The sequence below is a fragment of the Limanda limanda genome, chromosome 9 (genome assembly GCF_963576545.1).
Source record: "Limanda limanda chromosome 9, fLimLim1.1, whole genome shotgun sequence".
NCBI lineage: Eukaryota > Metazoa > Chordata > Actinopteri > Pleuronectiformes > Pleuronectidae > Limanda > Limanda limanda.
This window is the reverse complement of record NC_083644.1, coordinates 5,262,649-5,279,220: the sequence shown is the minus strand read 5'-3', so window position 1 is coordinate 5,279,220 and position 16,572 is coordinate 5,262,649.

Genomic DNA, 16,572 nt, shown 5'->3' with positions numbered 1-16,572 from the left:
GAGTGAGCATGCGCAGGGCGTGTCACACTGCAGCCGTCCGGAGGAAACAACCCCACGTAGGAACCATAGTCACCAGGATTTGATTTATTACCTGTGCGCTCATTTTCATTTGAGCTAAAATGTTTATCTATATTATAAATATGTCGTATTTCAAAAAACCAATGAATCAATATTTTTTGTTGTTTGCAAAAAAGCAAGAGCCATCCTGAAGAATATATATCTGTCTGTCTGTCTGTCTGTCTGTCTGTCTGTCTGTCTGTCTGTCTGTCTGTCTATCTATCTATCTATCTATCTATCTATCTATCTATCTATCTATCTATATATCTATCTATATATCTACCTACCTACCTACCTACCTACCTATCTGTCTGTCTATCTATCTATCTAAATCAGCCCTTAGTAGAAAATATTAATAATTTTTGTCAGAGTATGTTCATGGTTTATCGTTTGACAATGTTAGTTGTCTCCTCCATGTATAATATCCACATTATTTAAGGACTACTTAGGGATATCAAACATGTCTGTTGTGCAAGGTTTCCTCTTTTTTTGTGGTGTGGCACAAATAAGATCCTGTGTAGGGTTGAGCTCTGAGAATGTAGTTAGAGATGATTGTGGTGTTTATAATTGAAGAACCTGTCTGACAGCCCTGATGACAGAGTCCTGATTCATCAAAAGCCATAAAAAAATTAAAAAAAAAAAAAAAAAAAAACCCTTAACCCTTTCACTGGAGAAAAACAACATGATGAAGACAGGGTTTCCACAGGATAAAATCGATAGTTTCATGTTCAGGATATTTTGGACATCATGTTGTCTTATGTGTTCAAGTTCTGCTTAAGTATCGTTTTCATCTCTGTAAAAATCAAACTCATAATGTACTTAAACACTCACCATTTGATGATTACCTAGTTTTTCAGGTTAGCTGAAGGAGGAGCAAAGCACGACTTAAGTACACTAGTAATCAAAGACAAACTACCACTCTGTTATTGTAGTAGTGAGGAGTAACACCACCCATTATGGAGAGAACAATCCTCTATTGCATATTTTTGCTTGGATATTTTCATGCATCCTGTACCCAAGGTCAGAATTCATTGCAATTATTGTCTGCATTTTATGATACGTAATTTAGGAGAGTAAACAGAAGAGTGATTAGTGATTCATGTGTGTTATTCTGCGTTATCTATTTGAAATTCTGAAAATTGTTCTTATAAGTTTTTGCCTGCTATTGGTGTCTCCTTCAGAAACGTACTATTGTTGTCTGATGAATTAATATAATTTGCTGCAAGCAAGATAAGACAACAATAAGTAAACCAAAAGAAAATGTGTTATTTTGTTGGAACACGTTATAACACAGGATTAAATAAAAGACTAATGAGAATAATTACAGATACGACTTTTGGACTAAACCATCCTAAAGTTATAAAAACTTGGTAAAGGGAAAAAATTCATTGTGTTTACTTTATTTCCAAGAACTCGATCAGAACAAGGTTTTTATGTTTAATTGAGCATGGCATTGCTTTGCAGCTTAGTGATTTGGTTTAACAGACATATAATCCGTGTTTTGCTTTACATATGTTCAGTTCCTTTTGTTCACTTTGTTTGAGTGGCAGCATTTTATTTCCTTATATCAAACTTGGTAGAAACTAATGTTGCATTGTCACCAAATGATCAAACCTGCATGTTCAGAAACACAACTCAAATCTGATAAGAAGTCCTTCCTATTATACTTTATCTACTTATCCACAAGGTTTTGGTCGTTTCAACCCAAAAACACATATGGATTGATACGTTTCCCTGCTCGGTTGTAATGAAGCAGCTTATTCAGGGGAGATAGAGGATATGTGGCATGCTAAAGTCATCTTTGATTGTCTTCTATTCAGGATTCCTAAACTTTTTTCTATCTCTTTCATAACATCTCTTTACAAAATCAACACCGGACCACCATCCCGATAACTACAACCACAACAACTCTATCCACAGGTAACTGATTTAAAATTGTCATGACTTCATAATGTATATTATCCAAGTGTGACTAAAACATAATTCGGGAAGGATTATAATTCAACCGGAGATAAATTACAATCTAAAACATAATATGGTGGTTATGTATTTTTCATTTATTTGTTAATAGTTGACAAAAACACCGCAATGTTAAAAAAAAAACATTTATATAAACATTTATACAAATTAAATAAATGCAGATTGTCATCTGCATTTATATAATTTGTTTAAGAATGTTTAAACACAGTGCAATTAACAAGACCTTCTTTAATATGTAGTCAAATACCTTTCGTGATGATGTCCCTGTGTTACTCTTAAAATCAGTGACTACATTTACTCTATTTACATGGAGTCTTTTCACATAGAATAAGTATTTATGTATTCATTGTTGTTTTAATCAATTTCCAAATGTTAAGCGTTGTCAATCCCTGCAGGCCCTGCAGCACTAATATATCTACAAATGAAAATCACCACGTCTGGTGAGCTCAGCAATGGAACCATCGCTGAGCATGTCAATCAGGTACGTAAAACAGAAATGTTGAAATAACTCTTCCGTTAAATCTCTTCACTTAACATAATCCACGATAATGCATGCACACAATACAAATGGATGGGGTGCAATAAATGAGATTGATCTGATGTATATTCTGTGTTTTTCTCTCCATTTAGTTTTTGAGAACGTCGCTTCTGAACAGCACAGGCTTCACAGTGAACGTGAAATCCATTCAAAGGGTCATAGTTGCCCCAACACCAACAACAACCACTCCCCCCATTAAAACAACTATAGCTCCCACTACAGCAACTACAGCACCAACCACAGTAAATACAGCTCATACCACAGCAACTGCAGTCCCAACTACAACAACTACAGACCCAACCACATCAACTACAGCCCAAACTACAACAGCTACAGCTCCAATCACAGCAACCACAACCCCACCAACAACAACCACTACTCCAATAACAACCAATACCGCACCTACAACAACCACTACCCCAACAACAACCAATACCCCAACCACAATAACCACTATCCCAACTACAACAACCACTACTCCGACAACAACAACCACTACCCCAACGATAACAACCACTACCCCAACGACAACAACCACTACTCCAACAACAACAACCACTACCCCAACGACAACAACCACTACCCCAACAACATCTACCCCAACGACAACAACCACAACCCCAACAACAACCACTACCCCTAAAACAACAACTACTACCCCAACGACAACAACCACGACCCCAACGACAACAACAAGTACCCCAACGACAACAACCACTACCCCAACAACAACCACTACTCCAACGACAACAACTACTACCCCAACGACAACAACCACTACTCTCACAACAACAACCACTACCCCAACAACAACCACTACCCCAACGACAACAACCACCACCCCAACAACAACAACCACTACTCCAACTACCACTACCCAAACAACAACAACCACTACCCCAACGACAACAACCACTACCCCAACCACAACAACCACTACCCCAACCACAACAACCACTGCCCCAACGACAACAACCACTACCCCAACGACAACAACCACTACCCCAACGACAACAACCACTACTCCAACAACAACAACAAGTACCCCAACGACAACAACCACTACCCCAACGACAACAACCACTACCCCAACGACAACAACCACTACTCCCACAACAACAACCACTACCCCAACAACAACAACCACTACTCCAACGACAACAACCACTACCCCAACGACAACAACCACTACTCCAACGACAACAACAAGTACCCCAACGACAACAACCACTACCCCAACGACAACAACCACTACCCCAACGACAACAACCACTACTCCCACAACAACAACCACTACCCCAACAACAACAACCACTACTCCCACAACAACAACCACTACCCCAACGACAACAACCACTACCCCAACGACAACAACCACAACCCCAACAACAACAACCACTACTCCAACAACAACAACCACTACCCCAACCACAACAACCACTACCCTAACAACAACTACCCTTATGACAACAACCACAACCCCAACAACCACTACCCCAACCACAACAACCACTACCCCAACGACAACAACCACTACTCCCACAACAACAACCACTACCCCAACAACAACAACCACTACCCCAAACACAACAACCACTACCCCAACGACAACAACCACTACTCCCACAACAACAACCACTACCCCAACGACAACAAACACTACTCCCACAACAACAACCACTACCCCCACAACAACAACCTCCATCCCAAGTACAACCCCTAATCAGCCTACAATAACCACTAACCAGACAACAACCACTAACCCGACAACAACCACCACCCGAACTACAACCCCTACCCCGCCAACAACAACCACTAACCAGACAACAACAACCACTAACCCAACAACAACAACAACCACCATCACAACTACAACCTCTAACCCGCCTACAACAACCAATAACCAGACAACAACAACCACTACCCCCACAACAACAACCACCACCCCAAATACAACCCCTAATCAGCCTACAATAACCACTAACCAGACAACAACAACCACTAACCCAACAACAATAACCAACACCCTAACTACAACCCCTACCCCGCCTACAACAACCATTAACCAGACTACAACAACCACTACCCCCACAACAACAACCACCACCCAAAGTACAACCCCTAATCAGCCTACAATAACCACTAACCAGACAACAACAACCACCACCCCAACTACAACCACTACCCCGCCTACAACAACCATTAACCAGACTACAACAACCACTACCCCCACAACAACAACCACCACCCCAAGTACAACCCCTAATCAGCCTACAATATCCACTAACCAGACAACAACAGCCACCATCGTAACTACAACCTCTATCCCGCCTACAACAACCACTAACCAGACAACAACAACCACTTCCCCCACAACAACAACCACCACCCCAAGTTTAACCCCTAATCAGCCTACAATAACCACTAACCAGACAACAACAACCACTAACCCGACAACAACCACCACCCCAACTATTACCCCTACCCCGCCAACAACAACCACTAACCAGACAACAACAACCACTAACCCAACAACAACCACCATCACAACTACAACCTCTAACCCGCCTACAACAACCATTAACCAGACTACAACAACCACTACCCCCACAACAACAACCACCACCCCAAGTACAACCCCTAATCAGCCTACAATATCCACTAACCAGACAACAACAGCCACCATCGCAACTACAACCTCTATCCCGCCTACAACAACCACTAACCAGACAACAACAACCACTTCCCCCACAACAACAACCACCACCCCAAGTACAACCCCTAATCAGCCTACAATAACCACTAACCAGACAACAACAACCACTAACCCGACAACAACCACCACCCCAACTATTACCCCTACCCCGCCAACAACAACCACTACCCCCACAACAACAACCACCACCCCAAATACAACCCCTAATCAGCCTACAATAACCACTAACCAGACAACAACAACCACTAACCCAACAACAATAACCAACACCCTAACTACAACCCCTACCCCGCCTACAACAACCATTAATCAGACTACAACAACCACTACCCCCACAACAACAACCACCACCCCAAGTACAACCCCTAATCAGCCTACAATAACCACTAACCAGACAACAACAACCACTAACCCAACAACAACCACCACCCCAACTACAACCCCTACCCCGCCATCAACAACCACTAACCAGACAACAACAACCACTAACCCAACAACAACAACAACCACCATCACAACTACAACCTCTATCCCGCCTACAACAACCAATAACCAGACAACAACAACCACTACCCCCACAACAACAACCACCACCCCAAGTACAACCCATAATCAGCCTACAATAACCACTAACCAGACAACAACAACCACTAACCCAACAACAATAACCAACACCCTAACTACAACCCCTACCCCGCCTACAACAACCATTAATCAGACTACAACAACCACTACCCCCACAACAACAACCACCACCCCAAGTACAACCCCTAATCAGCCTACAATAACCACTAACCAGACAACAACAACCACTAACCCAACAACAACCACCACCCCAACTACAACCTCTATCCCGCCTACAACAACCACTAACCAGACAACAACAACCACTTCCCCCACAACAACAACCACCACCCCAAGTTTAACCCCTAATCAGCCTACAATAACCACTAACCAGACAACAACAACCACTAACCCGACAACAACCACCACCCCAACTATTACCCCTACCCCGCCAACAACAACCACTAACCAGACAACAACAACCACTAACCCAACAACAACCACCATCACAACTACAACCTCTAACCCGCCTACAACAACCATTAACCAGACTACAACAACCACTACCCCCACAACAACAACCACCACCCCAAGTACAACCCCTAATCAGCCTACAATATCCACTAACCAGACAACAACAGCCACCATCGCAACTACAACCTCTATCCCGCCTACAACAACCACTAACCAGACAACAACAACCACTTCCCCCACAACAACAACCACCACCCCAAGTACAACCCCTAATCAGCCTACAATAACCACTAACCAGACAACAACAACCACTAACCCGACAACAACCACAACCCCAACTATTACCCCTACCCCGCCAACAACAACCACTACCCCCACAACAACAACCACCACCCCAAATACAACCCCTAATCAGCCTACAATAACCACTAACCAGACAACAACAACCACTAACCCAACAACAATAACCAACACCCTAACTACAACCCCTACCCCGCCTACAACAACCATTAATCAGACTACAACAACCACTACCCCCACAACAACAACCACCACCCCAAGTACAACCCCTAATCAGCCTACAATAACCACTAACCAGACAACAACAACCACTAACCCAACAACAACCACCACCCCAACTACAACCCCTACCCCGCCATCAACAACCACTAACCAGACAACAACAACCACTAACCCAACAACAACAACAACCACCATCACAACTACAACCTCTATCCCGCCTACAACAACCAATAACCAGACAACAACAACCACTACCCCCACAACAACAACCACCACCCCAAGTACAACCCATAATCAGCCTACAATAACCACTAACCAGACAACAACAACCACTAACCCAACAACAATAACCAACACCCTAACTACAACCCCTACCCCGCCTACAACAACCATTAATCAGACTACAACAACCACTACCCCCACAACAACAACCACCACCCCAAGTACAACCCCTAATCAGCCTACAATAACCACTAACCAGACAACAACAACCACTAACCCAACAACAACCACCACCCCAACTACAACCCCTACCCCGCCATCAACAACCACTAACCAGACAACAACAACCACTAACCCAACAACAACAACAACCACCATCACAACTACAACCTCTATCCCGCCTACAACAACCAACAACCAGACAACAACAACCACTACCCCCACAACAACAACCACCACCCCAAGTACAACCCATAATCAGCCTACAATAACCACTAACCAGACAACAACAACCACTAACCCAACAACAATAACCAACACCCTAACTACAACCCCTACCCCGCCTACAACAACCATTAACCAGACTACAACAACCACAGCCCCCACAACAACAACCACCACCCAAAGTACAACCCCTAATCAGCCTACAATAACCACTAACCAGACAACAACAACCACCACCCCAACTACAACCCCTACCCCGCCTACAACAACCATTAACCAGACTACAACAACCACTACCCCCACAACAACAACCACCACCCCAAGTACAACCCCTAATCAGCCTACAATAACCACTAACCAGACAACAACAACCACTAACCCGACAACAACCACCACCCCAACTACAACCCCTACCCCGCCAACAACAACCACTAACCAGACAACAACAACCACTAACCCAACAACAACAACAACCACCATCACAACTACAACCTCTAACCCGCCTACAACAACCAATAACCAGACAACAACAACCAGTCCCCCAACAACAACAACAACCATTACCCCAACAACCACTACCCCAACTACAACAACCTCTACTCTGACAACAATGACCACTACCCCAACAACAACAATCACAACCCCAACAACAACCACTACTCCGACAACAACCACTACCCCAACTACAACAACAACTTCTCCGACAACAACGGCCACCACCCCAACTACAACAATCACTACCCCAACAACAACAACCACTCCCCCAACGACCACTACCCCAACAACAACAACCACTACTCCAACTACAACAAGTACCCCAACTACAACAACCACTACCCCAACAACAACTACCACTACCCTGACAACAACTACCACTCCCCCAACAACCACAACCCCAACAACAACAACCACTACCCCAACTACAACAACTACCCCAACTACAACCACTACCCCAACAACCACTACCCCAACTACAACAACCTCTACTCCGACCACTACCCCAACAACCACTACCCCCACAACAACAACCACTACTCCGACAACAACCAGTAACCCAACTACAACAACCACTACCCCAACAACCACTACCCCCACAACAACAACCACTACTCTGACAACAACCAGTAACCCAACTACAACAACCACTACCCCAACAACCACTACCCCAACTACAACAACTACCCCAACTACAACAACCTCTACTCCGACAACAACAGCCACTACCCCAACAACAACAATCACAACCCCAACAACAACCACTACTCCGACAACAGCCACTACCCCAACTACAACAACAACTTCTCCGACAACAACAGCCACCACCCCAACTACAACAATCACTACCCCAACAACAACAACCACTCCCCCAACAACCACAGCCCCAACAACAACAACCACAACCCCAACTACAACAACTACCCCAACTACAACCACCACTACTTCAACAACCACCATCCAGACTACAACAACAACTACCCCAACTACAACAACTTCTACTCCGACAACAACGACCACTACCCCAACAACCACTACCCCAACAACAACAACCACTACTCCAACTACAACAAGTACCCCAACTACAACAACCACTACCCCAACAACAACAACCACTACCCTGACAATAACTACCACTCCCCCAACAACCACCACCCAAACAACAACAACCACTACCCCAACTACAACAACCACTACCCCAACTACAACAACAACTACCCCAATTACAACAACAACTCCGACAACAACAACCACCACCCCAACTACAACAATCACTACCCCAACAACAACAACAACCACTCCCCCAACAACCACAGCCCCAACAACAACAACTACTACCCCAACAACCACTACCCCAACTACAACCACAACTACTCCAACAACCACTATCCCAACTACAACAACAACTACCCCAACTACAACAACCACTACTCCGACGACAACAACCACTCCCCCAACAACCACAGCCCCAACAACAACAACCACTACCCCATCTACAACAACAACTACCCCAACTACAACAACCTCTACTCCGACAACAATGACCACTACCCCAACAACAACAACCACAACCCCCACAACAACAACCACTACCCTGACAACAACAACCAGTCCCCCAACAACAACCATTACCCCAACAACCACTACCCTAACTACAACAACCTCTACTCCGACAACAACGACCACTACCCCAACAACAACAACCCCAACAACAACAACCACTACTCCGACAACAACCACTACCCCAACTACAACAACCACTAATCCGACGACAACAACCACTCCCCCAACAACCACAGCCCCAACAACAACAACCACAACCCCAACAACTACAACCCCAACTACAACAACTACCCCAACTACAACCACAACTACTTCAACAACCACCATCCCAACTACAACAACTACCCCAACTACAACAACTTCTACTCCGACAACAACGACCACTACCCCAACAACAACAACCACTACTCCAACTACAACAAGTACCCCAACTACAACAACCACTACCCCAACAACAACAACCACTACCCTGACAACAACTACCACTCCCCCAACAACCACAACCCCAACAACAACAACCACTACCCCAACTACAACAACTACCCCAACTACAACCACTACCCCAACAACCACTACCCCAACTACAACAACCTCTACTCCGACCACTACCCCAACAACCACTACCCCCTAAACAACAACCACTACTCCGACAACAACCAGTAACCCAACTACAACAACCACTACCCCAACAACCACTACCCCAACAACCACTACCCCCACAACAACAACCACTACTCCGACAACAACCAGTAACCCAACTACAACAACCACTACCCCAACAACCACTACCCCAACTACAACAACTACCCCAACTACAACAACCTCTACTCCGACAACAACAGCCACCACCCCAACGACAACCCACAACCCGGCAACAACTACAACAACAACTACCCCAACTACAACAACCTCTACTCTGACAACAACGACCACTACCCCAACAACAACAACCACAACTCCCACAACAACAACCACTACTCCGACAACAACCACTACCCAAACTACAACAACAACTACTCCGACAACAACCACCACCCCAACGACAACCCACAACCCGGCAACAACACCCATTCCCCAGACAACAACAACCACTACCCCAACTACAACAAGTACCCCAACTACAACAACCACAACCCCAACAACAACAACCACTTACCCAACAACCACTACCCCAATTACAACAACAACTTCCCCAAATACAACAACAACCCTAACTGCAACAACTACCCCAACTACAACAATTTGACTGGAGCTAACATGATGAACTGTGTTTTTTTTCAAAATAACTCCATCATTCAATTTGAAAAGCCACTAGGAACGGACAATCACTGATAATAAACTCAGAATTAAATCAATATTTCATGTTGAGGTTATGTTGAACATCATGTAGTCATATGTGTTCAAGTTCCACTTAAGTAACCTTTTCATATGTGTAAAAATCAAATGCATACTGTCCTTAAACACTTTTCGTTGTATAACTGTATCTTCAAACATAGTTATTTTTCTGACAAAAAACCAAAGACCTTAATGCATGAAGACTTTCTCACCAATCATTGCAAACTATGACCAGTTGTAATTTTTTGTTGAACTAGTTTGTCCATCTCCCGTTTTTTTAATCTTTTCAGTTTTTTGCTGTGATACTTTTGTTTGTAGTGTTGTGTATTTTATAAACATGCACTTCTGTGAGCTGTGAGAAAATATAAATTTCCCTTGTAAAAGAGACTCTTCATCTCAATGGGACTAACTTGGTTAAATTAAGGCTAATAAAATACAGACCAAAAGACATTTGGGAAATATCCCAGAAAGTAAGGTTTCCTGATGTTATATGATTGGTCTTTGCTTAGGAAACTTTATAGATTTACCCTAAACGTTTACCCCACAAGTTTCAAACTCAAATGATGCTTCCTTAACTGCTTATAAACAGACAATGTATCTGTAACAAGATCGCTCTGTCACCGGGGTTCTTAGTCAGGAATCAGGGGGACCACAGGTAAGTGTCTCAGTAGCTTCTTTATTTCTCCAGACACTCCACAAACAAATCTCACAAGCACACATATCACAATTAGCTTTGCAGCTGAGCGTCCCTCGTCCGGGCGTGGACTGGCTCCTGTGATGCTTGTCCTGAGCCCCAGCTCGCTACTGCTGATAAGGGGAGAGAGTCATTAGTGGAACTGGAACACCTGAGTACAATTAGACTCTCTCCCAGGCACCGATCCCAGAACCCTATCTCCACTCCCTCCCTCCTGTAGCCGACGCTGACAATCCCCCACTACCACATACCTCCACCGCCCGACTTAGGCCGGGGAGCCGTCCGGCCTAACCTACTCCCCCCCCCTTCTGAATGGGAGAGGTAGTCGGCCACAACCATCTGTGCACCCGGCCTATGGATCACATTGAATTTGAAGGGTTGTAAGGCCAAATACCAACGAGTGATCCGCGCGTTGGCATCTTTCATGCGGTGGAGCCACTGGAGTGGAGCATGGTCCGAACAGAGGGTGAAAGAGCGTCCCAGAAGGTAATATCGAAGGGCGTCGACCGCCCACCGGATTGCCAGGCACTCTTTCTATTGTGCTGTACCTGGCCTCTCTCTGACAGTTTACGGCTGATGTACAGCACCGGGCGGTCCACGCCCCTCACCTGCTGAGACAAAACCGCCCTCAGCCCCCTGTTCGACGCGTCAGTCTGCAAGAGAAAGGACAGAGAAAAGTTAGGTGTATGGAGAAGTGGTTCCCCGCAGAGGAACTGTTTTACCCTCTCGAATGCCTGCTGGCACTGCTCCGACCACTGAACCGGATCTGAGGCACCTTTTCGGGTCAGATCGGTCAGTGGGCTGGTCAGGTCAGCGAACGCGGGGATGAACCGCGTGTAGTACCCCGCCAGACCCAAGAACCGTCACCTCTTTTTTGGACTTGGGCCGCGGGCAGGCTGCGATAGCTGCCGTTTTATCCACCTGAGGGCGCACCTGCCCGCCGCCCAAGTGTTTCCCCAGATACCGAACCTCCCTCCGTCCAACTGCACACTTCTTCGGGTTGGCCGTGAGTCCGGCCTGCCTCAGAGACTCCAGCACTGCGGCCACCCGCTTCACGTGCTCCTCCCAGGTGTCACTGTGAATGATGACATCATCCAGGTAGGTGGCGGCATATGCAGCGTGCGGACGCAGCACCCCGTCCATGAGGCGTTGAAAAGTGGCCGGAGCCCCGAACAACCCGAACGGCAGTGTGACAAATTGGTATAACCCGTACGGAGTCGCAAAGGCCGTTTTCTCCTTAGACTCAGCAGATAGGGGAATTAGCCAGTAGCCAGTAGCCCATGGAAAAATATGGGAACGTCTGCGCAGCGTCAGGGCACACCATGTGACCATCAATTTGTATCACCTGATCAAAGGCTGAGCGTAGAGTGCCATCACGAGACTGTTCGAGTGGAAAATCTTCCATGGAGTGAAATTCAGGAACCAGCGGCGCCTCCTGTGGAGTCACTGCTGGTTCCTCCCCGCTGTCTGCAGTGTCGGACAACCTCGCGTCACCTCTGAGCGCAGCGCACACGTCACATGTCCCTGTCTGTCGTGAGCGCACCCCCACACATTGCCCCACTACAGAATGAAACCCCCGCCAATCAGTTCCCAGGATTAGGGGGTGCGTCAGGTGGGAGCTAACCGCGACCTTCGTTCTATTCTTTTTCCCCTGGTGTCTAATTTCCACTGTCACCATCGGGTATCTGTGAATATCCCCATGCACACACCTAATATTTACCCAACAAGCCTCCACCAAAGCCCCGGGTCGAACCAGGTTCTGGTGAATCATGGACTGCCTGCAGCCTGAGTCCACCATGGCCTGATATACAGCCCCCTGAAATATTACCGGGATGCTGTATGTCGCTCCCGGACCGGGGGAGGGTGTTGCAGGGCCGGCAACCCGGATCACTTGCCCCACCTCCATGAGGGGGCACGCCTCCCGAAAGTGTCCGAGCTGCCCGCACCTCCAACACTCCTGCCCAGGCATCCGAGGCGCCCCCTGCGGGTTGGGAGCGGTGCCTGTAGCGGCTGGGACCTGCGGGTGAAAGAAACGGGACAACACAGGGTTAACACGGGGATCAGGTGGGCCCCGCCCCGGGTTAAGGGGCTGAGGAGGGCCCCTTCGCCGAGGGGCTGGGGTCGGCCGGGTCCGTGTGGGGGAGCGGCTGCCTCTGCCCTGGCCGTCAGGATGCACGGCGAGGTGGTCCTGCGCGAGAGTGACGGCAGCTTCCAGCGCCGCTGGTATCGCACCCACGCCGAGCTCCGGTCCGGTAGCCCCCACACGAACTGTTCCAGGACCACCTTCCCCAGCATGTGTCTTCCGCTGCGGAGCCCCCGGGCTGCAGCCACCGTGTAGCCGCATCACGCAGCTGTTGCGCGTAGGCGAACGGCCGGTCCTCCCCCAGCCTGGCGTCCCGGAGCCTCCGGCGATGGTCCTCCGGCGTCAGCCCCAGCCGGTCCAGCACTGCCCTCCTGATGTGCCGGTAGTCGGCTCTCGCTGCCGGCGGCAGCACCAGCGCCGCCGTCTGTTCCTCCCCCGACAGCAGGGGAAGGAGCCGCACTGCCCACTCCTCCGCCGGCCACTCACACGCCTCCGCTGTCGATTCAAACATTTCCAGAAAGGACTGCGGGTCATCCGCCTCCGACATTTTATGGAGGGTTATACCCGCCAACGGGAAGCGGGCCGCGGGGGACGGCGCTACAGCCGGCTGGGAGAAGAGATGCTCCATCTGGCTCTGGAGCATCCCCAGGAACTGCCGATTAAATACGGCCTGCTCCCGCTGCATGGCCGCGACGCCCTCCATCATCTGGCCGAGCGCCACCGCCGGCTGTGTCGGGTTCTGGTCCTGCTCCTGTTCAATAACGATCCGGTTGGGCTCCAGTGTAACAAGATCGCTCTGTCACCGGGGTTCTTAGTCAGGAATCAGGGGGACCACAGGTAAGTGACTCAGTAGCTTCTTTATTTCTCCAGACACTTCACAAACAAATCTCACAAGCACACATATCACAATTAGCTTTGCAGCTGAGCGTCCCTCGTCCGGGCGTGGACTGGCTCCTGTGATGCTTGTCCTGAGCCCCAGCTCGCTACTGCTGATAAGGGGAGAGAGTCATTAGTGGAACTGGAACACCTGAGTACAATTAGACTCTCTCCCAGGCACCGATCCCAGAACCCTATCTCCACTCCCTCCCTCCTGTAGCCGACGCTGACCATCCCCCACTACCACAGTATCCATAAAACACAACTGTTGTATTGTTGTTGAATATTTAACAATACATTCTTTGTCATCTGCATTTATATAATTTGTTTAAGAATTTTTAAACAGTGCAATTTACAAGACCTTCTTTAATATGTGGTCAAACACCTTTAGTGATGATGTCCCTTTATTCCTCTTAAAATCAGTGACTACAGTTACTCTATTCACGAGGAGTCTTTTCACATAGAATAACTTTTTATTAATTCATTGTTGTTTTAATCAATTTTCAAATGTTAAGCGTTGTCAATCCCTGCAGGCACTGCAGCATAGTATATCTACAAATGAAAATCCCCACGTCTGGTGAACTTTTGATGTAAATTAGTGTTAGAATTAGCCGACAGACTGAGGTGTAAAGACAAGTTAAGGTTCAACTGGTGTTGATCTTACCTCAAGTTGAAGTATAAAAACACAACTGAATTAAAGGTGTTTCTCAGGAGCAGGTTTTAAAACTGAGAGAAAATGTCTGCTAACTGTTGCTGTTTAGTTGCTAGCTACAGAAGCATCCTCTTCCAGAGCTAATTTCTGGTTATTGATTATTTTTCAATATAAACATGTATTAAGTTAAGATAAGCTACGATAAAACGTGATCCATACACCGGGCAAATTCAGTTGTTACAGCAGCAGAGAGAATATATGTCATATATATATATATATATATATATATGGATATATGGAGATACAAATGTTCTCAACTCAAAAATGGAGGGCAAGAAGAACAGAACAGAACGGTGTTTTTAATAATTCTTTAAAGTGTGCTCGAAAGGGGGCAGATCTAATATGCAGTGGTCAGCAGTTCCACAAGTTGACTCAGGCTCAAAGGCTCAATCACCTCTGGTTAGCAGCCAAGATTTAGGCAAATCCAGAAGCAGTTGAGGGGTTAATCTATGTGGGTAAAATCTCCTGTGAGAAGATTGTAATTGACCCATAGTCAGAATCAGTCAGAATAATTCCAGTCAGCTCTCTGCTCAACACATTAAAAGCCTGGGTTGTTTCTCTCTACATATAGGGCCTGGTGACATGATGACATTTATGGTCAGGGAGAGTTTGCTATATTCTTAAATACATTTCTGCAGTACTATTTTACTTATATTTAAATTAAACTTGAACTGCTTGTAAATTATGTTGATATTGTAAGTTTTACTGAAATTCAAGGTTTGGCTTTGTTCAGTGTACACATTAACTGGATTAGTGAAGTACTTTTGACGCAGGTTACCAGTTCAACAAGATTCTAGATGATGGAAACCAAGAAACACATGTGACAATTGTAAGAATGTTCTTTTATAAGGTGTGACCAACAGCTCGGACTACTTCCTCTTAGAACCACGGCTGATGCACAACATGATCATTGATTTTTGCATCAGAAACAATTTTAATGCTGCTTTGAGAAGGTCTGTTAAACTCAAAAATTACTTAGTCAGGTAGATACATAAGATGTCTCTATGAATTTTGGTTCCTGAGGGAAATGTGTTCCTATGATCTAGGTTTTTGATGCACAATCCTAATTATGGGAACATGTGAAATGAAAATGGGTGTGTTGAGGTGTTTTCATCCATGACAAAACAGAGACCTTTCCTCAGAGACTGACAGTGTGAATGGTCACGCTGTACAAATGGAAACACGCCCAATCCCTGAGGTATTCAGACATGTATCAGTTCAACACCTGTAGAGTATATTAGTGCCTCCGTGTTGATGAGAGGTCGTATAAGGAATCTGCTGAACTTACCTGGTCATC